The sequence below is a fragment of the Pongo pygmaeus genome, chromosome 3, assembly GCF_028885625.2.
Source record: "Pongo pygmaeus isolate AG05252 chromosome 3, NHGRI_mPonPyg2-v2.0_pri, whole genome shotgun sequence".
In the NCBI taxonomy this organism is placed as follows: Eukaryota; Metazoa; Chordata; class Mammalia; order Primates; family Hominidae; genus Pongo; species Pongo pygmaeus.
In genome coordinates, this window is record NC_072376.2 from 179,368,500 (window position 1) to 179,396,074 (window position 27,575).

The following is a 27,575-nucleotide window of genomic DNA, read 5'->3' on the forward strand; positions in this document are numbered from 1 at the left end:
TCAGACCTTGTTATTAGCATGTCACATGGCCATGGCCATGGATAAGCCACTTGGGAAGGGTGACCTGCATGCTTTTCCAGATCCTTTTCTGCTCTAACATCCTGAGTCTACAGTTTGCAACTCCTATGTAAAATATTGTACATAATATTTCAATATATTTGATCATATTATAATCTACTTAAGGGAATTAACTATACCAGATAGTTTATCAAGTGATAGAATTCTTTTTACAAAGTTAAGAATATTTGTTCGAAATCTATCACTGATTTTTGCTTAAAGTAAAACTATGTAGTTTTTTTATTTTTCTCGAGATGGAGTCTCACTCTGTCACCTGGACTGGAGTACAGTGGCATGATCTTGGCTCACTGCAACCTCTGCCTCCCAGGTTCAAGCATTCTCCTGCCTCAGCCTCCCAAGTAGCTGGGATTTCAGGCACCCACCACTACACCCAGCAAACTTTTTGTATTTTTGGTAGAGACGGGGTCTCACCATGTTGTCCAGGCTGGTCTTGAACTCCTAACCTCGTGATCTGCCTGCCTCGGCCTCCCAAATTTCTGGGATTACAGGCATTAGCCACCGTGCCTGGCCGAGTGTTTTTTGGCTGAAAATTATGTCAAAGAATCTTTATTTGGGTGTCTAGACACTGTTTTTGCAGTTAAAAATTTAATTAAAATTTATCTCTGGAACAATAATTGAATAACAAGATAATTTCTTAGGTTTTCACAGCTCATCTTTATCTCTAAAAATTTTCAAGCCATGTTGAATATAACACCCAACCTTTGAAATATGGGAAGAATTCTGATATCCACTCCTCATCTGAGAATAGATGAAAATACAGATGCTGCCTGTCTTAGGATGGGGTTACATCCTGATAAACCCTTGAAGTACGTGTTTTTCCAAATGTGTATCTCTTTCTTACCATCATAAATGCAAAAATTGTAAGTGAATCTTTGTAAGTCAGGGACTATCTATATTGCTTTCTCTTGGAAGTTTAGAAGCATGTTTTAAGCATTACAGAATAGATTACAGACTGTATTAGTCCATTCTCATGCTGCTGTGAAGAAATATCGAAGACTGGGTATTTTAGTCTGTTTTTATGCTGCTGATAAAGAGATCCCAAGACTGGGAAGAGGAAGAGGTTTAACTGGACTTACACTTCCACATGGCTGGGGAAGTGTCAGAATCATAGCAGGAAGTGAAAGGCACTTATTACAAGGTGGCAGCAAGATAAAGTGAGGAAGAAGCAAAAATGGATAAACCCATCTGATTTCATGAGACTTATTTACTATCACAAGAATACCACAGGGAAGACTTGGCCCCATGATTCAATCACCTCCCCAGAGGTCTCTCCCACCATACATGGGAATTCTGGCAGATACAGTTCAAGTTGAGATTTGAATGGAGACACAGTCAAGCCATATCATTCTGCCCCTGCCTCCCCCAAATCTCATGTCCTCACATTTCAAAACAAATCATACCTTCCTGACAGTCCCCCAAAGTCTTAACTCATTTCAGCATCAACCCCAAAGTCCACAGTCCAATATTGTCTCAACTGTGAAAAGGTAAGTCCTTACCACCTATGAAACTGTAAATCAAAAGCCAAGCTAGTTACTTCCTAGATACAATGGGGTTGCAGGCATTGGGAAAGTACGGCTGTTCCAAATGGGAGAAATTGGCCAAAATAAGGTGGTTACAGGGCCCATGCAAGTCCAAAATCCAATGGGACAGTCAAATTTTAAAAACTTTAAAATAATCTCCTTTGACTCCAGGTCTCACATCCAGATAATGCTGATGCAAGAGGTGGGTTCCTATCATCTTGGACAGCTCTGCCTCTGGCTTTGCAGGGTGCAGCGTCCCTCCCGACTGCTTTCATGGGCTGACATTGAGTATCTGTGGCTTTTCCAGGTGCACGGTACAAACTGACAGTGGAGCTACCATTCTGGGGTTTGGAGGATGGTGGCCCTTTTCTCACAACTCCATTAGGCAGTGCCCCAGTAGAGACTCTGTGTGTGGGAGCTCTGACCCCACATTTCCCTTCTGCACTGCCCTAGCAGAGTTTCTTCATGAGGGCCCCACCCCTGCAGCAAACTTTTGCGTAGGCATCCAGGCATTGCCATACATTTTCTGAAATCTAGGTTTCCACACCTCAATTTTTGACTTCTGCGCACCTACAGGCTCAATATCATGTGGAAGCTATCAAGGTTTGTGGCTTCCACCTTCTGAAGCCACAGCCCAAGCTGTACATTGGCTCCTTTCAGCCATGGCTGAAGTGGCTGGGATACAGGGCACCAAATCCCTAGGCAGCACACAGCATGGGGACCCTGGGCCCAACCCACAAAACCACTTTTTCCTCCTGGGCCTCTGGGCCAGTGATGGGAGGGGCTGCCATGAGGGTCTCTGACATGGTCTGAAGACATTTCCCCCATAGTCTTGGGGATTAATATTAGGCTCCTTGCTACTCATGCACATTTCTGCAGCCACCTTGAATTTCTCCTCAGAAAATGGGATTTTCTTTTCTACTGCATCATTAGGATGCAAATTTTCTGAACTTTTATGCTCTGTTTCCTTTTTAAAATGGAATACTTTTAACAGTACCCAAGTCACCTCTTGAATGCTTTCCTGCTTAGAAATTTCTTCTGCCAGATACCCTAAATCATCTCTCTCAAGTTCAAAGTTCCACAGATCTCTAGGGGCCAAATGCTGCCAATCTCTTTGCTAAAACATAGGAAGAGTCACCTTTGCTCCAGTTCCCAACAAGTTTCTCATCTCCATCTGAGACCACCTCAGCCTGGACCTTATTGTTCATATCAGTGTCAGCATTTTTGTCAAAGCCATTCAATAAGCCTCTAGGAAGTTCCAAACTTTCCCACATTTTCCTGTCTTCTTCTGAGCCCTCCAAACTGTTCCAACCTCTGCCTGTTACTCAGTTCCAACGTCATTTTCACGTTTTCAGGTATCTTTTCAGCAACACCCCACTCCTGGTACCAGTTTATTCTATTAGTCCATTTTCACACTGTTTATAAAGACATACCCAAGACGGGAAGAAAGAGAGGTTTAATTGGACTTACAGTTCTTCATGGCTGCGCAGGTATCAGAATCATTGCAAGAGGTGAGAGGCACTTCTTACATTGCTGCAGCAAGAGAAAATAAGGAAGAAGCAAAAGCAGAAACCCCTGATAAACCCATCAGATCTCATGAGACTTATTCACTATCATGAGAATAGCACTAGGAAGACTAGCCCCCATGATTTAATTACCTCCCCTTGGGTTCCTCCCACAACACATGGGAATTCTGGGAGATACAATTCAAGTTGAGATTTGAATGGGGACACAGCCAAACCATAACAATGGGTAATTTATGAAGAAAAGCATGGGAGAAACTGCCCCCATCATCTGGATACCTCCATCTGGTTCCTCCTATGACACATGGGGATTCTGGGAGCTACAGCTCAAAATGAGATTTGGGTAGAGACACAGTCAAGCCATATAATTACACCCCTGGCCCCTCCCACATCTCATGTCCTCATGTTTGAAAACATAATCATGCCTTTCCAACAGTTCCCCAAAGTCTTAGCTCATTCCAACATTAACCCAAAAGTTCAAGTCCAAAGTCTCATCTGAGAAAAGGCAAGCCCTTCTGCCCACGAACCTGTAAAACCAAAAGCAAGTTAATTACTTCCTAGATACAAAGTGGGTATAGGTGTTGGGTATATTTACCATTCCAAATGGGAAAAATTAGCCAAATCAAGGGGGCTTTAGGCCCAATGCAAGTCCAAAATCCAATAGAGTAGTCATTAAACCTTAAAGTTCCAAAATAATCTCCTTGACTCCATGTCTCACATTCAGGTCTTACTGATGGAAGACGTGGGCTTCCACAGCCTTGGGCAGCTCTACCACTGTTGTTTTGCAGGATACAGCTGCACTCCTGACTGCTTTCATGAGCTGGCATTGAGCAGCTCCAGTTTTTTGCAGGTGCACAGTGTAAGGTGTTGGTGGATCTACCATTTTGGAGTCTGAAGGACCGTGGCCCTCTTCTCACAGCTCCACTAGAAAATGTCACAGTGAGGACTCTGTGTGGGGGCTCTGACCCCACATTTCCCTTCTGCACTTCCCTAGCAGAGGTTCACCATGAGGACTCCAAACGTGCAGCAAACTTCTGCCTGGACATCCAGGCATTTCTGTAGATCCTCTGAAATCTAGGGGGAGGTTTCCAAACCTCAATTCTTGACTTCTGTGCACCAGCAGGGCTAACATCACATGTAAGCCACCAAGGCTTGGGGCTTGCACCTTCTGAAGCAATGGCCTGCCTGTACATTGGCTCCTTTTATCCATGGCTGGGACCTAGTGTACCAAGTCCTGAGACTGCACAAAGCAGCAAGGCCCTGGGCCCAGTCCACCTAACAATTTTTTCCTCCTAGGCCTCTGGGCCTGTGATGTGAGGGGCTGCTGTGAAGACCTTTGACATGTCCTGGAGACATTTTCCCCATTGTCTCGGAGATTAACATTTTGCTATTCATTACTTATGCGAATTTCTGTAGCTGGCTTGAATTTCTCCTCAGAAAATGGGTTTTTCTTTTCTACTGCGTCATCAGGCTGTAACTTTTCTAGACTTTTATGCTCTGCTTCCCTTTTAAATGTAAGTTCCAATTCCAAACCATATCTTTGTGAATATATAAAACTGAATGCTTTTAAGAACACCCACATCACATTTTGAATGCTTTACTGCTTAGAAATTTCTTCCACCAGATACCCTAAATTATTTATCTTAAGTTCAAAGTTCCACACATCTCTAGGGCAGGATCAAAATGCCACCAGTCTCTTTGCTAAAACATAGCAAGAGTCACCTTTGCTCCAGTTCTCAACAAGTTCCTCATCTCCATCTGAGACCACCTCAGCCTGGACTTCATTGTCCCTATCACTATCAGCATTTTAGTCAAAGCCATCCAACAAGTCTCTAGGAAGTTCCAAACTTTCTCACATCTTTCCGTATTCTTTTGAGCCCTCCAAAGTTTTTCAACCTCTGCCTGTTACCCAGTTCCAAAGTCGTGTTCACATTTTCGGGTATCGTTACTGCAGGGCTCCACTACCTGGTACCAATGAACTGTATTTGTCTGTTCTCATGCTGCTATGAAGAAATACCTGAGACTGGGTAATTTATAAAGAAAAGAGGTGTAACTGACTTACAGTCCACATGTCTGGGGAGGCCTCAGGAAACTTACAATAATGGCAGAGGGCGCATCTTCACAGGGCGGCAGTAGACAGAATCAGTGCAAGCAGGGAAAATGGCAGATGCTTATAAAAACCATCTGATCTCATGAGGCTCACTCACTATCATGAGAACAGCATGGGAGAAACCACGCTAATGATCCGATTACCTCCACCTGGTCCCTCCCTTGACACATGAGGATTATGGAAACTACAATCCAAAATGAGATTTGGGTGGGGACACAGCCCAACTATATCACCAGTGTTACTGTGAATTAGGCATTGTACCAGGTGTTTGTTACAGTTGCTCACATATTAATTTATTTAATACTAACGATACTTATCTAAGAAATGCACTATTTTTATTTCAATTTTAAAGATGAGGAAACTGAGACACATCAATATTTAAATTATACAGGGTTAGGAACTAGAAAGTGGCAGAACTAAAATTATAACCAGACAATTCACTCTAGAACCTACCCTTCTAACCACTAATTTGCCTCTCAGTTTGTAAGTTCTAAACATACATGACTCCAAATAGTTTATCCCAAATGGTCACGTGGTACATGTGTTCCACAAAACCCACTACTGTAAAAAGTCCCAATTTTAAATCACTGTATATTTGACTTTACTTGAACATCTTTTTAAAACTATATGTTGGAGTAAAACTACTATTACAAATTGATCTTCTGTTAAAATATAGAGGGCTTCATGCTTTAATTAATAGTTCCTTTTTTATTTTTAAATATTTGGTCTGCAGTTAAGTTTTAATTGTCAATTTATAGTTGGCTGTATTCATTTTGTTAGTGAATACCAAAGCGGGTTAATAAGCATTCCTTATCTTGTGAAAAACTTTCAAACTGGTCCTCAAATTTATTATAACTATTTTCCTGACAGTGCATCAGTCAGTTGATTTTAAAAAGAACTCTTTAAAATGAAATCAAGCTGCTTATGCACAATTCAGAGACTTATCTTTTTACATTTGCCCTGAGGAAACTGAGATAGCTTAGATTTATGCATGTCTTATTTGGTTATATTTGTGAAGTATTTGATAATGTTTCTCAAGGTCTACAACTGCTTTTGTAGTGCAGTCAGGTGGTTTATTTTCTTCACTTTAGAAATGGCTGTGATTTATGCAACTGATATAAAACTGCTTTCAAGTTAACATATACAGAAAAGAGTATATAAAGCTAATAGCCAGAACAATCTGCCAAAAGCCATTGCTTTTTCAGGATGGTTGGAACCTATCAAGTTGAGGAAGCAATGAATATATAAGTTTTGCGCAATTCAACTTTAGATGTCTCCTGAGACCAGGGCTAACATTGTTAACAGTGAACTTTGGTAGATAATAAAGTTTATAGATAAGGCTCATTAGAATTAGTATGCACTTAGAAATACATTTAAGTTATGTATGCCTACCTTTAATCTATATGAACATTAGTTGCATTACTAATGAATTGCAAGAAAAAATTAAAAGAAGTCATATCAATCATATCTTCTATGCCAAAGTTTTAGGTACTTAGTATGATCTTTCTTTTGAATGTTTGCAACGAAGTTCCTATATTAAAAATATTTTATTTTCTTCATTTTTCTCTATGTCTTCTCTTTGTGATAACGTATGTGCATTTGAACAATGGTTGTTACCTAATTAGGAAGTTAATATTTCATCCTATTTACCATTTAATCTAATTAAAAATAGCTAATTGTAGATCTTTGAATCGTTATGTTTTCTTAAAACATGATATGTATCCTAATGTTATGCTTTTTCACTCACTTATTTTTTCCTTATATCTATGTACTCATAACAATTTCCTCAACTATTTTAAGCATTTTATTTCATATTATTTTTGAAATTTCTTTCTAATATCTTAATTTACTGAATGTTCTCTATTTCTCTGATGCAGTAAGCAGGTCTCATTGCTTGGCAAAGAATCTCCAAAAAAATCTCTTAACAGATTCTATTCCTTCATCACAGTCTAACCTCTATATGTTCTTGATGTAGTTGGATAGGCATTTGCATAGTAAATTCTACACTTAAGGATCTTTCTCTGTTAATTTTACATCTACTATAATTGTATTTAAAACGTCGATTTTAATAGCCCATTATATGTGTTTATAATGTTTTACATGTATGGGATCTCATATTCAATATCCACCTTTCTCTTTCATTGGGGCGTGAAATAGAAAGATGAGTTATTGAAGTATCTCTCAAGAATGAATTTCCATTTCTTTCTCCCTATTACCCATTTCCACCCTTGCTCCTGGACAAGAAAGAAGCCTGTTTTGAGTCACATGCTTTATAGGGGTTACCTATATACATTGCTTAATCTATGCAATAATTCTTGAAGTATGAAATATTTCCCAGTTATACAAAGCAACATGTCCTTGTTTTCTTTGTGTTTCAATAGGAGTCTAACAATATTTTTGAATTGACTCGGTTTACCCAAAAATTGCTCCTACCACTTAAGAACATTAAATTTGAAACAACTCGTATGTCCTGCAAATAAATAGATAATGTGTGTGTTTGTGTGTGTATATATGTGCATATTTCCTCCATCTCTTTAACATTTTATAAATATATTACTATATTTATATTTAATATATTCTGTATATATGTACGTCATTACCCTTATCTATTTATAATTGAAAAATGAGAGGGACATTAATGCTAGATTTGTGAACAGTATATTTGTATGAAAATATAAAGTACTATAAACATAAATATAAAATATTAAGTGTAATTTTTGCCATTTTATGTTAATTACAATTTCAAATATTTTGAAGAAATCTAAATAATAAATAAGCTTTATTAAAGCATTCATTTAATTAGTATTTTGCCTTTATATTTTCACAGATAATTTGGACTTTTAGAGGAAAACTTTCTTTTTAAACATCTGAAGATAATTTACATTTTTTTATTTTTATGTTAAACGTTTATTTATTATTACCATATTTCAGGTTGTATCTAGTATTGCTGGAGTGCAGTTGTGTGATTTCAGCTCACTGCAACCTCTGCCTTCTGGGTTTAAGCGATTCTCTGGCCTTATCTTCCCAAGTTGCTGGGTTTACAGGTGCCCACCACCACGCCTGGCTAATTTTTGTATTTTTAGTAGAGATGAGGTTTCACCATCATGGCCAGGCAGATCTCAAACTCCTGACCTTAAGTGATCCTCCCATCTATGCTTCCCAAAATGCTGGGATTACAGGCATGAGGCACCACTCCTGGCTACTAGGTATTCTTAATAGGAGGCTTTCTGCACTACCATGGTCTACCATTTGCTTGCATCAGAAATCGCTATATAATACCTGCCAGTGGCACGAAGTACCATTTAATGAGAGCTCTAAGTAAACCATCTTAAAATTTGAAGGATATATTTCAGAATAACTCTAAGAGTATGTTATTTGTCTAAGTTCTTTTTTACCTGCTGAATCTCTTATGGGAAGTTAGTTTAATACCTATAATACCCATTGGATAAAATAATATTTTCTATTAATTTTGATTTTAGGGTGACTCTTAGTTTGGTAATTACAAGATGGAGTAAGAAAATCTATATTTCTCATCCTATTGTATATTTTACTTGAAGTTATTGTGAAATAATCTAATTATTATTATCCAGAACTGAGTTCTGGGTTGTTTTTTTTTATATATGCCAATTTTTCATATAGTCTTCCATATTCTTTATAATTTTGGTCTGCATTTTGTTAATCATTTTCAGATTTGAATAAATTCTTAGCTCATTATCTTCAAAAATCCTTGCTTCTCCTCTCTGTGAAATAAGGACAATAAAATGTAAAACCCTCCAGTCTTTTTCCTCAAAAAAATTCTAAAAATAAACTTCAGTTTTATTAAAATAATCATTTATCCATTTAGTATTTTTTCTTTATATTTACAGATTATTACATATTGAAGAGGAGAAATGTAGATAATTTTCCATCATTTTGTTCTTTGTTTTTCTCTTGTCCTTATCTTTCTATTTACTTAATAATAGATAGTGTCTTGATGTAGAATCATAATTGCTAAGTTTCTTCAAGGTAAAATATTTTAACCTTATAAAATGCATTATACTTTGCTATTTTTGGTAAATATATGCAGACTAAAATAATGCCAAAGAGAAACAAACTGTGTTTTTTAATAGAAAATGACATTTTGACCAAGAGACTGATAGGGTTTGGTAGGGTAAAATAAAAATAAATATTTTTTTAAAATCTTGGATATACTCTAAGAACATATATATTTGCATATATATAAATACACACATATATATGTTCTTAGAATAGAAGGCATGGTTTTGAATATGACATTTATTGATCAGTAACTTGCAAAATATTTGGCAAATGTTTACCACCAATTTGGGGACTTTGGCCTATTTTTCGCCCTGCTTTGCCTCTCTGGAAATAATGAACAGATTGATGGAGTAGCACTTACCCACCTGAGGTTATATATTAAGATGTTCCTGTAACATGAATACATAAATACTGAGATTTAGCACATTATGAAACAGATTTCACATTTTAAAACTATATATATAGTGTATACATATATAGTATATATAGTATGTATATAGTGTATATATATAGTATATATGGTATATATATACAGTGTGTGTGTGTGTATATATATATATATATATATATATATAAATATAAATACCAGTCCTTTGAAACGGGCTCAAGAGAAAACTTTTTTTTTCAAGATTATGATGTTGAGGGTAAATCTGCGTAGTTCTATATATTTGTGGAAACAGCTTGTAGCACAGCCTGAAAATTCTCTTCAAGCTAATATTTTTACGTGAATAAAAAAACTTTTCCAATGACATGCCAAAAGATTTTGATCTTGAACGTACTCCTTATTTATAAATTTATATAACTCCTTCGAGGAAATTATTTCCTATTGCTGTATTGGCTGAGATACGATATTCTTGTTTGTGAACAAATGAAATTCACTGACTCCTGGACAACTATTCTTTATCAATACTAACAGTTGAACTGAAAACTCTAACTCTAAAGGTAATGGTTTTCTACAGCTTCATGCCTTCTTAAGTTGAAAGGATTCTTCAAGAGAAACATTGTTATATGAAAGATTTTAACTAACTTTAAAGTTTTAAGTACGATTTTTGAAGTACAGACAGGAGAGAGACAAATATTCCCTTTATAAAGTGCTGCAGATCTCTGATTTCATGAGGGTTCAAGATGTAAAACTGAGACAAGAAAAGTTTTCAAGAATCTGTTTCTCATCCTTCCCAGAATCGCCTTGGGTATGTGACATTGCTCCAGGTAAATTCTTTAAATAAGTAGAATAGAAAAATATTTAAGGATACATGTTGTGTCCTTCCTTCTGTAGGCTTACCTAGAAGTGATGCCTTAGTAATTTTCAACGAGTTCAGGTTTTAGATTGGAAAGATTAAAATGGCATTAAATGACCTGTTTTTTTCTTTAAGTTGACCAGATATAAGATACCTATGCAAAAATAGTGGGTTTTTAAATCTTTCCAACAAACCATTAAAAATGCAATGGAAAAATATCAAACTCAAACAAAGGAGGAAACTTATGAAATAATTAGGAATAAACATTAGATGTGCTCAAGATCTTTATTAGAAAGGTATAAAACTTTAATAGAATATTTTTTAAATCTGAATAAATGAAGAACACAAAACTGGAAGACTCAACAATAAATCTAACATTGATTCATGTTTTCTTCACTTAATAAACTTACTTAATTAAAAATCAGTCATAAAATAGGAAAATTTTTAAATGAAAATTTGTTTTCCTTCCTAGTCAGGGAGAATTCTTTGTTTTGTTCCAGAGACAGCCTCAACCTCTATTTTTCCTCTCTTCCTTCAATATTTTAATTACTGAAACTTTCTAGTATGTTCTAACATCTAATAAAGTAAGTACTGTATCACCGATTTTTAAAAATAAATATTTGTTTTTGTCAAATACAATTTAGGCTTCATTGTTTTGACAATAAAATGTATATTAATTTTAGGGTTTACTATGAATTTATAAATTAACTTATGGAGGATTGGAATTTTTATGGTGTTATAATTTTGAAAACATGGAGTCTCAGTTTTTGACAAAAAATAATATATTCTTTGTGAATTTCAAAAATATTTTTAATGTAGTGGGCTTGTACACTTTATATAATCTGCTGTATTCCATATATTTGATTTTTGTACTATTAGATTTGATCAATCCTCAATTTTTATGAGTATTATAGTTAATTCTAAAAAATAACTTTTTAGTGTTTTTCTAGAATTATTTGCTCTATATAATTTGTTAGAATTTCTTTATAAAATCATATAGGCATTGAACTTTGTGGGAAATTATAACTTTATAGCTTTTTCCATTTCTCCAGATTGAACTTTTTTCTATTCTCTCATCTAGTTTTCTTAAGTTATATTTTTCTATAAAATTTTATATTTATCCATCTTTTCAAGTTCATGGGCATGAAAGCATATAAAAGTTTTTAATGATTATTTTAATGTTGATATTTCTATGCTTAATTTCATCTATTTCTGTTGATTATGGTGGTAGTTGACTGACTCTGCACTTGTCATAGCTCATCAAATTGTACTTTTAAAATTAGTGACTTTCATGTATTTAAGTTAGATCCATCTATAGCTGATAAAATTGCCATTATTGGTATTTCATAATTTGTCAGTTTGATATAGTAACTTTGACTTCCCTCTTTTACAAATGTGGCCACAAGCATTCTAACTTTCTTCTTTCTCTTCCAATTTTTTAAATCTTTTTCAGTATTAATATTGCATGCAAAATTTTTATTTCATTTTATTTATGTAATCCTCACTTTTATGTGTTAAATAAAACACATTAGTCTTAGTGTGAGTTGGACTGTTAAATATATTCAATGCTCACTCTGATTCCTTTTGTAGTAAGTTATTCAGTCACTACTTGGTTGTCCAAAATGAAATCTCCAGCAGTTTTTCCAATAAGTACCCACAGGAAAAGCAATTCATGAGATTTTCCAGCTTCAAAACTATTTGTAACTGGTCTTTATACTTGAGAGTTTGGCTAGGCACAAAATCCTTGACTTACGTATTTTTTCTCCTTGTGTGTTTGTTAAGTGCCCTTCATTGCCTAATGGTGATAAATGTGGCTCTGAGAAAATTGAAGTTGGGTTGGCTTTCCGTCCTAATAATTCACTGATCAATTTTCTTCACTGTCTGTAAGATTATTTATCTTTTGGGACCAGCAATCTTAGTGTTGAATGTTGTGGGTAACTTCTTCCCGGATTTTCTTCAATGTGAAGTTAATGTCTACTTCATTTTAGAAGGCTCTCTTAAATTATAATTTTAAATATTTGCTCTCCTCCATTCTTGTTTATTTTCCATGAGAAATTAACTAGATGCATGTTGGATCTATTCTATCTAACTTCAGTATTCTTGTTTTGTCTTTAACTTATGTTAACTCTTTTCTCATAACTGTTTCAGTTGTTATATTGTTTTACATGTATCTTCTGATGATTTCCCCTAATTCTATTCTTCCATTTAATATTTCTATTACCACCTTGTATTTGAGATGGTTTTATACGATCTTTCTTTTCCTTTCTCTGTCTTTGTTCAAATCTCATTTCATACCCTTTGCTCTCTCATCATCTTTTTTGAATAGTCATCTGTTCTAAATATTCAGTGTTCTTTATGGAAGTTCCCTCAATGAGTTTTGGGTTAAAAAATAAATTGGAAAATATTTCTTAGTTATTTCAATTGCTTCATAGCAAATCACCTCAGATATACATTTCCAATTGTTAGGATCCTATCTATTTGATAAAGTAGATAGTATCTTAAATATAAAGTTTTTATATAACTTGGTAAGACTGTTAAATCATGGATTCTGTAATTTAGCAGCACTTAGTTAGATTCAACCGTAATACTTGTATGTTGGTGATCACAGCTCTAAGGGCATATTAATAAGAGATTACTATAACATGATGAGAAACTTCCATTATCTACTTTCAAACTAGAATATGAAGATTTTGCTCTTTTTAAAATTTTGCTTTGATTTATATAATGCTATAAATGTAATTAACATGACACATAGTTCAAGATTTCTGATAATTTAAAAAATCTCTATTTTTAAGTGGATACATGGCTGACTCAAAGCAAACAGAAATAAACCTCTGTTCATACTTCATGTTTATAAATTAATATCACATTCTACCCTGATACTCTATTGTGACATAGCTAATTAAATTATTAATTTCTCTAAAGATTTATTGCCTGAAGTCTGTTCTGGCACAAATATGTGTTATAGCTAAAGTTCCTCTTTTTTTTCAAGAAAGAGAAATTGACTCAATAATGTATAAAAGAAAAAATATGTGTATGTAGATATATACATATATATTATATACACATAGATGTGTATGCTTGTGTATATGTAAGGAAAGATTATAAAAATTACTTAATTAGAATATAAAAACAAATAATCCCTACAGATTTATGCTCAAGGAAAGACTCTTTAGGACATCAATGTTAAGATAAATTAGGCCCAACCTTTTTATCTTGTTGTTTCATTTTTCAAGATACAAATTTCTGGAAGTAAGTGCCAAATTGAATTATTTCTGAATGGATGTTCACTCCTTGGCTGGAGAAGAGAATGCCATCCTTTACAGTGGAACACTCATCACCTGATTAGATGAAAAGTGTTTCTCCAAATCATAATTATGATGCTATTATAAGAAGAGAGAATAAATTCCAGGCAGACGAAATCAGCAAACATCTATTGACTCAGTGTCCTCTTTGACTGTCAATGAAAATAAAATAATAAAATTTTATTTATTTTTTTGTTTCTAACAATCATTCTTACTCAATAAAAATTTATTTGATCTTCACAATATAGCCATGAGTACAGTAATTCTCATTGGCTTCACATTAGAATCAACTTAGAAGCTTAAAAAAGTTTCGATTTGAATGGTCTAAAATTGGGGGTAAGGTTTTCTTTTAAATTAAATGGTAACAATTTTTTTTAACTGCTATCCCTGGTAATTATAATACGCATTAGGGATGAGACCAGCCAGCTTTGCGGTTATGAGCCAAGGTTCTGGATGGAGTCAGACTGCATGAATTCAGATCCCAGCTAAATGTCTCATTTGCCTGGTGACATTGAGCAAGTTATTTAAACTCACTTGTTAATTGGACTTCTTGCAAAGATTACATGAAATAACATATTTAAATGCACTTAGTAGAATGCCTGGCACATTATAAGCACTCAATTACTGTTAGTTATTATGATTGGTGCTCAGTTTGGCTTCCCTCTTTCGAGATGTTTATCCTCCTCATACATCTTGTACTGCTGAATATTCTCTTGTAAGTTCAACTGCAATAGGTAGAAGGACTTTTCTGCAAGTGTGCTCCTGGAGCTGGTGGGCATTGAGCTTTGTCACATGTATCAGTTCACAACAGGTGGTCTTCTCAATGAGAGTGGAGACTACTAATAAGATGTTGAGAGGGTTGAATCTTTCATCCAAATTGCTCTACCAGTACCATCATGATGGTAACTTAAAGTTTTGGATATATTTGTAAAATGGTTTCTGGATTTAAACAGGTCTGTATCTTTTTTATATTGATTTAGTCATTTCAGTATGAAATTTAGGAAGGGGTTAAACATGTATATTGTCAAATATTGATTCTCTTCTGTATTTGTGCATTTTGTGCTGCTATAACAGAAAGCCACAGATGATTGGGTAACATACAATGAATGAAAATGTATTGGTTGACACTTCTGGAGGCTGGGAAGTCTAATATCCAGGTACCAGCATCTGGTGAGGACCTTCTTACAATGTCATTACATGGCATAAGGTGAGAGGATGAGAGAGTGGGAGGGGCTAAACTCACCTTTCTATTGTGCCATTACACCCATAAGGGCAGAGTCTTCAGTCTGATCACCTCTTAAAGGTCCCACCTCTTACTACTGTTAAGACGGCAATTAAATTTCAACACGAGTTTTAAAGGAGACAAACATTGAAACCATAGCATTCTGTACCCGGCGCTTCAAAACTCATCTTCTCATCTATAAAATACATTGATTCCATCCTAATAGCCCCACAAGTTTTAACTTGTTCCAGCATCAATTCAGAAGTCCAAGTCCAAAGTCTCATCTAAATCAGACAAGAATGAGACTTAAGGAGCAATTCATCCTGAGACAAATTCCCCTCTAGCTGTGAGACTGTGAAATCAAGCATGGTAGTTATCTACTTCCAAAATGCAATGATAGCACAGACACAGAATAAATATTCCCAATTTAAAAGGGAGAATTATGCAAAAAAAAAAGGACAAATAGGTTCTAAGTAAGTCCAAAATCCAATAGTGTAAACAACATTAAATCTTCAGCCTGTAGAAAATCTCTGATTTCCTGTCCTGCCTTCTGGGCTCTTTTGGGTGGGGTTTGGGCTCCCAAGGCCTTAGGGAGTACTGACTCTATGGCTTTGCTAGGCTCAGCCCATGCAGTAGCTCTAATAGGTTGCCCATACCTCTTCCAGGCTGGTGTTGTAGTTTAGTGTTTATATAATCCTGGGTCTCAGGTGATGTGCAACCGCTAACCCCCGTCCCTGTGGACTTTCTGTGGCAACTCCACCCTTGTTTCTGGTCTCCATAGCATCCTTTGAAATTTAGGTGGAATCATCTACTACTCCCCGGCTCACGAACTCTGTGTGCCCACAGAATTAAAACCATGTGGACACTGGTGAGGTTCATCACCTGTACTTGCCAGAGCAACAGGTGGAGCCACCCTAGGATGGCTGGAGCCATGGCTGGGATGGCTGAGGAATGCTGTACTAGAATGTGGGGAGCAGTTACTTCAGGTAGTACAGGGCAGTGAATGCTAAGCTTCCATGGGCATGTTAAGCCTCTCCTTTGAAATTTTTCTGCTCTCAATATCCTAGCATTCCAGGCTTATGATGGGAGGGGCCAGCTTTGAAGATTTCTGAAATGTCTCTGGGATCATTCTTCCATTGTCTTGATGAGTAGCCCCTGGCTTTCTTCTATTCAAACTAATCTTATCAAAAGGCTGCTTGGTCATACCCTTGGTTTTCTCTCCTAAACAAGCCTTTTCATTCTTTACATGGTCAGGCTGGGAATTTTCTGTATCTTTATATTCTATTTTACTTTTAATTATAAATTCCATCTTTAAATCATTTCTCTTCTCACATTTTACTATATGCAATTAAAAGGAGTCACACAGCACCCTGAAAGCTTTGCTGCTTACAGATTTCTTCCATCAGATACCCTAGTTCATTGCTCTTCAATTCTGTCTTCCATAAAGCCTTTGGGCAGGAACACAAGCCAGCCAATTTCTTTGACATTTTTTAACAGGGTGACCCTTTATCCAGTTTCCAATAAGATGTTCCTCATTTCTAAGACTTCATCAGAATGTTCTTCAATGTTCATATTTCTATCAACATTTTGATACTAACCAGTAATGTAATCTCTAAGAAGTTTGAGAACTTTCTTACACCTCACCTCTTTTGAGCCCCAAACAGAATTACTCTACATGCATCATTCATGGAAATACAGGTTTGTTTGTTTTTTCCAGTGTCTACTCACTACCCAGTTTCATAGCCATTCCTGCATTTTCAGGTATTTGTTGACACTCCACTTCTCTGGTATCAATTTCTGTCTTAATATATTTTGTGCTGTTGCAGAATACCACAGATGGAGTAATTTATAATAAACAGAAATTTATTGGCTCACAGTTCTGGAGGCTGATGCCATCCAAAAGACCACCAGGATGGCTAAATAGTAGAAAGGAAAGCTTTATTGGTGATATTAGTTTGCAAATGGGGAAGAAACAGTCTTCAGCATGTGCCAAAGGTACTCTCTCTTTGATGAGGTGAAGAGCAGGTTGGTTTTTTGCCTCATGTAAAACATACATCCCATGTTCACTTTGGGGTGGGGGGCAATAAAATGAGGTAGAATTTGGCTCTTTATGTCAAAAAATGAACTACAGAACATAAAGACAGTTTGTGTACACCTTCTATAAGGTGGCTGAAACTGGCTTAGGTCTGCAGTAGCTTATCAGAAAAGAACGTTTTTAAGGCTGGTCCTCTGTCTGATCAGAGTTGTCTATTCTGGTTTGTAAATCAGAGTTATAAAGGGCTTGATAGTTTCTATTTTTAGGGAATTTAGCCATTGGAGTTTAGGGAGCTACCATGCTGGATGCCTTGAACCTTCAACTAATAGATAACTTTGTTTCCATAACCTTAGGGTCCATCTGACCTGATAAAGGGGCATGTATTTTGGTTTTGCAGATTGCACTGGTAGGTCCAATATCTTGGTGCTGGCATCTGGTCAGGGCCTTCTTGCAGTGTCATTGCATGCCTGGTAAAGACAAAATGGTGACAGCAGGAGAGGGTGAACTCACCCTTCTATAATGGCTTTAATACTGGGAGGGTACAGGCCCTCATGGCCTAAACACCTCTTAAAGGTCCCACTTCTTAATACTGCTACAATGTCAATTACATTTCAACATGAGCTGAAATTTGGAGGGGACATTCAAATCATAGCACCTTCTTAATTCACATTTTACCTAGTACAAAGTAGTTAATGAAAATGTCAAAACTATAATTGCTTTTTTCAAGAATTGTATATTTATGAACTTCAGCAATAGTGATGGTGACAACGGCCCATATGGAGCAGCCACTGTGAGGATACTGGCTGCAGTGGGGGAGGCACAACTGGGGCTGTGTACTCTGTGGAACCAGTGGGAGCTGGGAACAAGTGAAAGCCCCACCTCCTACTGAGTTGGTGGGGCAGGAGCTTGTGCTCCCTGGCACAGCCACAGCCACCCCAGCATCCCTGAGCTCCTGGGGGCCCAGGAAGCCCCCTGCCCCTGCAGGCTTGAAAGTGCCTGCTCTTGCTCCCTGACTCTCCCTGCTCCCGGCACCCACTTCAGGGCAGAGCAAAGTTGTGACTGTCACAACCTGGCTGGGTGTGTGTGCACTCTGGGAAGTGCTGACACACCAGCCCACTGCTGTCTTGGCTGCCTCTGGACTTTGAGCACCAACAAGCATGGGAGAGGGGCTGGGGATGCTGAGGGTGGCTTGGTATGGGCCTGCAGGCACTTCTTGATGCAGACAGCCTGGACGCCATGGATTGCATGCTAAAGGCAGACAGGTTCCCAGGCAGGAAGGGGTGGGTCCGTAGTGAAACCCCACCTTCAATCCAGGGATGCCTGAAGGCTGGAGGCCTGGCTATCAGTTCCAGGCAAAGTCTGCAGCACAGAGTGAGAATTTCATTGATGACCATTTGGCCAATTGAATGGTACTTTTTCTAGGCCTGCCCATGGCCACTCATGGACCAGTCAACGTGCACTTCCTCCATTCTGAGCATATAAAACCCCCAGACTTAGCCAGACTCACACACTTGTTTGGATGACCTGCCTGAGAAAAAAAGCTACCCACTACAAATCTCCTCTCCACTGAGAGTTGGACACTCATTGGGACATCCTGTCTGTGGAAAGGAGCTACCAACTTTGGGTCTTCTGAGAGCTGTTCTGTCACTCAATGATGCTCCTCTCCACCTTGCTCCAGTTGTCCATGTATCTCTTTCTTCTCAGACATGGGACAAGAACTTGGGACCTGCTGAATGGAGGGACTGAAAGAGCTGTAACACAAACGGCTGAAACATACCCTTCCCCTGCTTGCCATGTTGCTGGTGACAAGAAGGAAAGAAGAGCTGTGGCCCTTCAGGGATCCCAGACTTACGGGCTCCCCGAGCCAGGGCTATGACATCCTCTTTGGGGCTCTGCAGTTCTTGGGGTCTCCAAGCTGCCAGGTGCCTCTATGTTCCCCTTGTCTAGATGTGGGTGCCCACAGTGGAAGCTGCTTGCATCACATCTAGTCCAGCTGTATCCTTGCACAGAGCCAGCATGGGTGCTGGTGCCTAGGACCACCCAACCCGCCACAGCAGCTGGCATGCCTGGCTGTGTGCAGTGGCCGGAACCTGCGCTTGCTTGCTCATACACCTCTTGCCTCTCGGTGCCTGACATGCCTTTGGCAGGCATGGGATCTGGGCCATTAGTGCAAGCCAAGCTCAGCCAGCTTGGGTCGAGTGGGCAGAACGAGGCTAGCGGTGGTGAGCAAAACTTAAGCACAGGTAGTGTCAACAACAGAGGTTTCCTGCTGGTGAAGTGACATCCTAAGAATCCTCTGTCAATACTAAACTCTTTTTTAATCCAAGAATGTTTTTAGTGATATAAACTCAGTTAGTGACTAGGAAATATATGCAAGTATCACATGGCTTGAATGATAATAAGCTTAATTATGTGATGATTTTATCTCTGAAGTCATACAATGTGTAATTGTTTCAATAATAAGATTTTTTACTTGAGTAAAAGGGAGAAAATGATTACTGAACACTTTTAAATAATTTGGTGGTATCCTGTATGGTGTCAATGATATTCTTTATTCTAACTTTTTGATGCTGAACTTATGGTTATACGTAGAGAGCAAAGAACCAAATAATGGGTAATAGAATCCTTTGTTTTCTGAAGAAGACAGATATAGTAACTTAGCATGAAATATATGTATAATAATAAAATTCGACATAATAACAGCTTCATAGATTATTTTCACCAAGAATAAAGTCATAACAATTCTAAACTAGATTATCATTTTATACTCAGTATGATATTAAAATAAATATTTTGCAACCAAGTAGTGACCTAAAGATTATGCAGTGTCAAGATTAGGACATGCTTTCCAGCTGGGCACAGTGGCTCATGCCTCTAATCCCTGTACTTTGGGAGGCCAAAGTGGGCAGATCACTTGAGTCCAGGAGTTTGAGACCAGCCTGGCCAACATAGTGAAACAGCATCTCTACTAAAACTACAAAAATTAGCCAGGCATGGTAGGGGGTGCCTATAATCCTAGCTGCTTAGGAGGCTGGGACATGAGAATTGCTTGAACTCAGGAGGCAGAGGTTGCAGTAAGCTGAGATTGTGCCACCACACTCCAGCCTAGCCTAGGTGACAGAGCGAGACTCTGTCTCAAAAACAAATATTTATTTTCTGTATTTGATCATGTTAATGTATTATTAATATTATTTATAAATAAAAAGGTATAAAACAGAGCTCTTAAGTATTTATCCCCAAGACATTATCTTAGAACATTAATGATATTCTTCTTCCTTTTCCCCATATACCTCAGTCTCTTATGATTACTTCTTCTCAGGTTGGGATCAATGCCAATAAGAAATTCCTTTAACTCACTTGCTGATAGCCTCTAGGTTCCTTTAGTCTTACAGGTACTCTTGGACTGTGTTCATGGAATCCTGCCTTCACTGTTCCCTACCCCTTCCTCAGCCTCATCAATAAAAAATACTGAGTATACACAATTCAGCTCTCAAATAAATATGTACATTTAAAAATAAATATAAAATAACTGGTCAAAGAGGTAGAACCACAGCTGCCCTGTCTCAGGGAGCATGTATACAAAAATGACAGTTTTTATATGATACATCTGATACTGTGGGTGGAATAGGAGGCAAGGGGGTTGGACATGCCAATTTGAGAAGCCATGGCTTTAACTGCTCTTGTACTGTTCTTAGAATAATAAAAGTTCTAAATTGCACCCAACACATACATATATTATCACGTTTTATTTATTTATTTATTTATTTATGTATTTATTTATTTTTGAGATGGACTTTCACTCTGTCACCCAGGCTGGAGTGCAGTGGCGTGATCTTGGCTGACTGCAACCTCTGCCTCCCAGGTTCAAGCGATTCTTCTGCCTCAGCCTCCTGAGTAGCTTGGATTACAGGCACCTGCCACTATGCCCAGCTAATTTTTTGTATTTTTAGTAGAGATGGGGTTTCACTATGTTGGCCAGGCTGGTCTCGAACTCCTGATCTTGTGATTCAGCCTCCCAAAGTGCTGGGATTATAGGTGTGAGCCACCGCACCAGGCGTATATGTTTTCTAATTTCCTGTTTCTTTGGAAAGTTGAATTGCCTCAGCAAGCAGATTTGATTTAAAAAATTTTTGCATTTGTCTTTCTTTGCTATATAGTTTATGAGAAGGAAGTCTTCAACAAAAACTTGTGTATTTTAAGCAATGAGATCTTTTATTTAAACTTGTATTTTTAGAATGTCTTGCTTTTTGTATATCATCCAATTAATGGAAAGCGTCTTCCTACTAGTTCCAATGTTTATGACTACATATTATCTTGAAGAAAAAAATGAAGTAATCTATCCCTTTTAAAGAAAAACATAATTTGAAATGTTTGACATTTTTATTTTGTTTTGATTATCTTCCTGAATTTCATGAAGCAAAAACATGGAATATAAAATATTACTTTTCGATGAAAAAACTTCCATAGAGAGTTACACTAAGAATCAAGAACTTTTTTTTTTAATTTCAAAAAGATTATCTACTTTTTTACTTTAGTTTCTCTAAGGCTTTTTTCTTCTGAATGAGAGTGCTTAAATATATTATTAACTTTACTATTTAAAGACAGTGTTTTGCAGCCTCAGGGGACAACATAAAACTAGTGTGAGGAGGTTGTGAAGACTCAGACTGAAGAAATGGTTACACAAGGTCTGAGTTGTCTTTACCATTCCTATTGTTTTCGTTCCTCTAACTTCTGGACCCTGAAGCTACTGCTTTTTTTCTCCAAGTAATACTATCTTTATGAGAAGTATAGGATGATGTAAGCAAAGCATTCAGAGGCAGAATTGCATAAGAAAATTGTTTTAAAAATATGAATCATTGTTAGGAAGCTCTCTAACATATGGTCACTTCAGGCATTCTAGCAAAGGAGGTCTTATTTGCTTGATTGTACAGAAATTGTTTCTCATCTAATTTATCTTTAGACAAAGTGTCTCCCTTCTTTTAAAAATGAAATCTTATTTTTCTACTTATGGAAGCTGTCTACAAATATACCAACTTTATATATGTTTTAAGATATTAATTATGTTAAAATAAAATTAGATGAGTATCAATTCCACAAGGACAGCGATGTTTTATTTTTCTATCTCCAGAAACTTGTGGACACAAGGTTACTTAACAAAACTAGACCCAAATTATTGCGATAAAACATTCTGCACATTTCTCAGTGTGGTGTTTCTTTGTTCTTGTTTTAGTTTTAGAAAGTTTGAGGAATTAAAAAATTTGAAAACAGTTTGATAACCATGGAAACTTTTCTAAGTTAATAGTCTGTCCACAAATTATCGTTTTCCTCTATAGTATCCTAAACTGAGAGCTCTAGGAAAGGGTGGGATTGATTACATCTGTTCATAAATATCTTTGCAAATCTGAGTTGTACTGCATGGCATGAGTTGTATTGCATGGCATGTATGGCATGAGATAAATTTATTTCTAGTCCATCTTAACACAATGAATGATCCATAAAATTATTTCAGCACCAGTTATGGGAGAATAAGTGACAAATTTTTTTTTCTGTAAAATATCTCATGAATGCATGAACATACTCTGATACTTTTTTCCTGAGGCACACACAACAAATTGAATCTGTTATAGAATATCATTGGTTTTCAGTTTTATTTTCCAGAAAATATGACCACATTTTAACCAAGGGGGATGTTATCAGAGTTGTTTCATTACTTTTATAGTACCTGCAGTTTTTAAGTCTCAACATTTATATCGCAAAGGGACTCGTCCCTCTCTAGTACTTTAAAATGTTATCATATCCATTGGGTAAATCAACATTGCTTCATACCAGGCTAAGTTTATTTTTGGATATCTGGTTTTTGTGAATTCAAAACATTTTAATGGTTTTCTTTTTCTTATGATTTGGTTATTTTATGAACTTTTCTTTCAATTTTGGAAGTTATCGGTAAAGAAAATTTCTTTATGGAGATACTTTTTTCATGTAGGAGATATTTCAAACTCAACGTTCCTCTGGATTTCTGCATCATTTATATGTAGTGCACAGATACAATTCCATCTAGTTACAGTTGAAATGGCTTGCAGTTTTATGATATTTTTATAGGTTACATAAACTTATGCACAAGCACTGATATCTTGGCTTGATGTGTAAAGTCATTTTCAAACCTTTCAGTGACTTTCAAAATACGACTTATTGACCTCTGTGCAGATGCTTCAGCCACCACTGCCCAGAAAGTGGAGGGCTTTCCTTGTCAACTTTCACTCTCTCCATCAGAGCAGTTCTGCTTTTATTGGTTGAATATATGTCCTTATGGCTGAAATAAGTTTGAAAACTAATACACCCCCTTTACTTCATGGAGCAATTCATATATTAGGTAATGCCTTTAAAGGTAAAGGCAAAACCACAATTACTTTTGCACCAAAATAATACAATGACTGTTTATTTGAGACTTGCATGAAGTGTGATTCAGGCAGTGAATTAAAGTTATTTGTAGAGGGTAAAAACAATCTAAACGTTGAAAGGTATCTTACTTTCTTGAGGGTTCCCAAAACTGGCCTTAGGCTCAATTCTTTGTAAAAAAGACTCAGAGGACTCAGAAAAGTTATTAGGCTTATACAGCACCTCCTCACCACTGACACATACAAATTTCTTTCCCAAATTAAATGTGCAACCTTACACTGTCTAGAAGAATGAAAGATTGAAATTCTATATGCTTTTTTCCCCTTAGAGAAATGCCTTTTGTTCTCTACTTGGTTGGGAGAGGATATAATATGGTATTAAATTTAGTCTCAAGCTTGTGAGTCATTTTTTTTTCTTGTGTAAAGTGCTGTGCTTAGACAGGAAAATGATTGCACTTCTAGCTCCTACTTCTAGCAAAGTTGTTCTCATTTAGACCATTAAATACTCCCAATGGAATAAGTCAAGCTTATATCTCTAAAGAAAGAGGAAAAGAATATTTTAAAGGAATATGTTCTTTCCTGCCTGTCTTGGCTTCATAAACATCTCATGGCATTTAAGTGCAGCCAGAACACAACATTATCTGTCAATATTTATATTTTCTCCAGGAACACCTGTATTCATTCATGAAGAAACTCTTATGACAAAACGCAGGACTTTGATAAACAACATAAACAATGCGTACCAAGAAATAGATGTATAAAACAATATGGATTCAAGGCACCACAAACAGTCCTCTCTTTTTTTTCCTAGAGAATAAAGAGTACTGCTGGGTAGGTGTCATGTGGATGGCTTTTCCAGAATGGCTTTAAATGAAGTTTGCATAACATATGAGGAATTCAAGACTTTATGACCAGTTATTTTCTGCTTGCCACCCTGCAGAGACAATACTAGAAGCAAGGGAAGGTTAAAGTTTGGAGAGAAAATCAACATAAGAAACCAGTTTTCAGTTTAGGTGTGCAGGAGTTAAAAGGTCAGGTGCTGGAGTCAGAGAGAACTTTCTCTGCCAGGTTGATAAGGGATTAGAGAGAAGAGAGAGACAGGGGTGAAATCTTGGGCTCTAGAACAATTTTTGACTCAAGACACTGGTAAAGCTCAGTGAGTTAAAAGGTGTGGTGGCTCGTACCTGTAATCCTAGCACCTGAGGTCAGTAGTTCAGGACCAGCCTGGCCAACATGGTGAAACCCTGTCTCCACTAAAAAAAACACAAAACTTAGCCGGGCATGTTGGTAGGTGCCTGTAAATCCAAGTACCCAGGGGGCTGAGGCAGGAGAATCGCTGGACCTGGGAGGCAGAGGCTGCAGTGAGCAGAGATCCCACCACTGCACTCCAGCCTGGGCAACAGAGCAAGATTCTGCCTCAAAAAAAAAAAAAAAAAAAAGAAAAAGAGTTTCTGCTTCATTTTTGTGGTTTGATCTTCCAGAAGTGAGTTCCTTTAGTTTCCTATCCACATGGTTCCCAATTTACAATGGTTTGACTTATGATGTTTTGACTTTAATATGGGTTTATTGGGAGGTAATGCCATCATAAATCAAGAAGCATCTCTGATTGCTATGTTATGCTATATTTCTGGAAACTGTGAAAAATCCCAAATAGAAGATGAGTCAGTATTATTACTTGTCCCCAAAGCAATCCTAACATTACTAAAATTTTCTTGGTCTGCTTCATAAATTGACATAAAATGACTTTGAAGAACCTTTTCCTAAACATTTGCCATCCACAAGTATTGACAAATGCCTACAAGTTCCTTAAAGGGGTCAAATTATTTCATTCCGCAGTTACTATTGTAAATTAATTTGTAAATAGTCTGGAGAATAAATTGAACAAAGTTTTATTCATGTCAGTTCTATGATTAAGCCAAATTTAAATCACAGGATAATACAGATTACAGAAATTGAACAAGTAGTTCTAGGACAAAGATGCAATATATGAGGACATGGAGAGGGGATGGAGAAAGAACATGCGGTTCACCAATTTGAAATGATTTTTTTGAATGTGTTAGAGAGTTTAGAAATAGGTAAATTTTTTAACCTAGTTACACAGATCATGTAATTTCTAGAATTTCATTTAGCATGATAATCAGGAGATGAACGACTTTCTGTGAATCATCTGAGGAATATACCCAAGAAAGTTAAAAAAAAAAATGTAGAAATGTTCCTTGACTTTATGATGGCATTAAGCCCTTATAGATCCATGTATGCTGAAAATATTTTAAGCCAAAAATGGATTTAATACACCTACCTTAATAAACATCATAACTTAGCCTACCTTAAATGTGTTCAGAACATTTATATTAGCCTACACTTGGGCATAATCATCGTATACAAATCCTACTTCATAATTAAGTGTTGAATATCTCATGTAATTTATTGAATACTGTACTGAAAATGAAAAACAGAATGGTTTCTACTGAACATGTATTGTTTTTGCACCATCATAAAGTCAAAAAATTGTTAAGTAAAATAATAAGTTGGAGACCATCTGTAGTTGATGAAATCAAATTTTTGATGTTTACTTATTGAAAAAATATATCTACGTACTACATTGTTGAAAGAAAATAACTTTATGATGAGTACTCCTTAGTACGGTATTTGTTTTATATTATTGTTTAATGGAAGATGTTAGATCTTTAAGTGATTTCTGATAGAGTTTTAATTAATCTATTTGTTATTTGTACATTAGTCATCAATAGTGGATTAAGCCTGATTCATTAAACACCGTTAGTTCCCTTTCCACTCAAAGCAGTGGCCAATACAGCTGCAGATGCATTCAGTTGCCTAGTGTTCTAAACTCCATTGCCAATTTCTACATCATTATATCATTTCTTAAAGCCAATTAAAATGCATATGTTAAGAATTTTCTCAAAAGGGAGATATCTGTTAGTGCGAAGAACAATTGCAGTTGTTGCCTGTGGATGTTAGTTCCTAGAATTATTGCAATATGCATTGTTTTGATCTGTTTCAGTGTCATGTTGTGCATACGCTGGTCAGCTTCCAGTGATATTCAATGGGATTTAAATTAATAACCAGTTGATGAGTTGAAATTGAAAAACAATTGGGACTCAAATCTAACAAAACAGAAAATTCATCACTGTCAAGATAGACGTGAAAAAAGCACTGTATTTTAAATGAGACCACCATATTTTAAATAATCTTAAAAAGCAGATTTAAAACTCAAAAGTAAAATAACACAAAATAATAATTGATTATTAAAAAGCTAAGCACCCCAATGGTAAAACATTTCAAAATTCAGAAAAGTAAAATATTTATCTCCCCTCATAGAGGAACTAAGGAAATATTTTTTCACTCATTAATAAAAAATGATGAAAAGAAAATTGCAGACTATGCAAATACTTCCAAATTGTCTCAGTAGCTTTCAAAGCATGTCGTATATTATGAACTAATCAAAATTATTAGCTTCCTAAAAAGCCATACATTTTCTTGATTGTATAGCAATACAGTAGAATACTTGAGGCTAAGATACTTGAAACATTTTAAAATATATATATCTGTGCAAGCTTGGTTTAAAATTTTCTGCTAACCATGAAAAGCAATAAAATCATGTCTTTTGTAGCAATATCAATGGAGCTGGAGGTAATTATTCTAAATGAATTCACGCAAGAATAGAAAACCAAATACCACATGTCCTCACGTATAAGTGAGAGCTAAACATTCAGCACCTCTGGACATAATATGGGAACAATAGACACTGTGGACTACTAGATGGGGAGGGTGGTGGGCGACACGGAGTGAAATCTACCCACTGGATATGTGTTCACTATCTGGGTACAATATACCCATGTAAAAACCTGCACATGTACTCCTTATATATACAATAAAAGTTGAAAATAAAGAGAAAAAACTTAATATATCATTGATGTTAGCTTCTTTGTTTCACAGAATGTAAATGGACATGCAGGGAGTTAAATAATTGGATTATAATTTAGATATCTTCCACTCAATATAGAAGTCTGTCCCCCCAGGAACTTCAATTAGCGTTGTTCAAAAATGTGTATTTATTTATTTATTTATTTATCGGTGTTTGCATTTTGTT